This window comes from Cyprinodon variegatus, unplaced genomic scaffold (assembly GCF_000732505.1).
Source record: "Cyprinodon variegatus isolate N-32 unplaced genomic scaffold, C_variegatus-1.0 Scaffold602, whole genome shotgun sequence".
NCBI classification, from domain to species: domain Eukaryota; kingdom Metazoa; phylum Chordata; class Actinopteri; order Cyprinodontiformes; family Cyprinodontidae; genus Cyprinodon; species Cyprinodon variegatus.
In genome coordinates this window covers 419,202-419,705 of record NW_015151055.1, presented here as the reverse complement: position 1 = coordinate 419,705, position 504 = coordinate 419,202, and the positions used below count along the sequence as shown (strand labels likewise).

The following is a 504-nucleotide window of genomic DNA, read 5'->3' as shown; positions in this document are numbered from 1 at the left end:
TCAGGGAGCAATTCGCCAGAGCTCGCCAGTGACGGCGGGACGGAGACGACCAGACTGGGCAGGCTGATGGAGGACTGGGAGGACCATTGAGGACCAGACTGGGCAGGCTGATGGAGGACTGGGAGGACCATTGAGGGGGACCTGCTATCCTTGCAGTCTGACGTTGGTCTGAAATGTGTTGGAATATAAGAAGAGGATGGATGGTCAGAGAAGGACTGATGTTTACTTGCTGTGAGCGCGGCGTTGTGAGCGCGGCGCTGAGCGTGGCGCCGTGAGCGCGGCGCTGGCAGGCGAGCCACAGGCGGCTCATGAGGACCAGCATTAATCAGGATTCAGCCTCTTCATCTTTGTGGCCTTTTAAAATAATCAACCAGACTTCCTGCAAATGAACGAATGGTTCAACTTTAGTCTGCCTTCATGTTCTGTCCTGTTTTCTACCCATCCACCCCCTTAGCAGCTGTACCCCCCCCAGGCTGCCTTAGTGCTGTTTACATGTTAAACATG

At 55.0% G+C, this 504-nt stretch overlaps 1 protein-coding gene across 1 annotated transcript in view; it reads left to right on the top strand.

Moving 5' to 3' along the window:
• Nucleotides 1–226, top strand: part of LOC107096154 (transmembrane protein 138) — a 7,195-nt gene extending 6,969 nt beyond the window's left edge. Inside the window, exon 6 of the mRNA XM_015392680.1 lies at nucleotides 48–226. The gene's annotated coding sequence lies outside the window, so the exon portion shown is untranslated. The remainder of the gene's footprint in view (nucleotides 1–47) is intronic.
• The last annotated feature ends 278 nt before the right edge of the window (nucleotides 227–504 follow it).